The sequence below is a fragment of the Ranitomeya variabilis genome, chromosome 2 (assembly GCF_051348905.1).
Source record: "Ranitomeya variabilis isolate aRanVar5 chromosome 2, aRanVar5.hap1, whole genome shotgun sequence".
In the NCBI taxonomy this organism is placed as follows: Eukaryota; Metazoa; Chordata; class Amphibia; order Anura; family Dendrobatidae; genus Ranitomeya; species Ranitomeya variabilis.
In genome coordinates, this window is record NC_135233.1 from 676,016,204 (window position 1) to 676,017,061 (window position 858).

Consider the following 858-nt stretch of genomic DNA (forward strand, 5'->3'; position numbering starts at 1 on the left):
CGTATTTTTCAGATTTAAGACGCACTTTTTCCCCCCCAAACTTGGGGAGAAAATGGGGGTGCTTCTTATAATGCGGATATACCTTACCCAGTAGTGTTGCTGCAGGCTGGATGAGGGAGTGTCCGGCGCTGCGGGGGTGTCAGGCAGTGTTGCCCGGTGGTGCTCATGCTGGTCTCCGTTCGACCCCCCGGCAGTTTCATGGATTTCCTCCTGTGTGGTGGACTCCGGGAAAATGGCCACCGAGATTTCGGGAGATGAGATTTCAGGGCTGAGATCTCAATGCAGAGATCTCTATCTGCGCATGCGCCATTTTCCTGGAGTTCACCGCACAGGTGGAAACCCATGGAACTGCCGGGGGCTGCACTGGAGACCAGCTTCGGGCAGCACTGCCCGACACCCCCCTAGCACAGGAGACACCCGCAGCTAATGCCACAGCAGGTACCTGGATCAAAATGCATCTTTCTACTTGGAGGACCCAGTACATGTTTTTTTTTTTTTTTTACTATTTGACATGGACAGGTTACCAATTTCAGTGAGAACTGTGGTGACTCTCTAGAGTAATACACAGTTGCCTGGATTCCATCACAGATTGCAGCTGACAACAGGGGGCAGCCTCTGGGCATAACCTTGACCTGTTTAGAAAATAGCCAGCTCTTATGAGAACCTGCATCTCCACCACATTTTCTTCCCTTTACTTTGCACCAAGTTTGATCGTGCTTCCTATTGACTGTTGAAGAAGTTTCTGCTGACATGCCCCAATGTCTTGACATTGATCTTTTGATGAAATTGCCATTCTGATGACCTGTAACACACTTGGGTTTCGAGGATAACAAATGTACCAATCCAAATTATGAATCA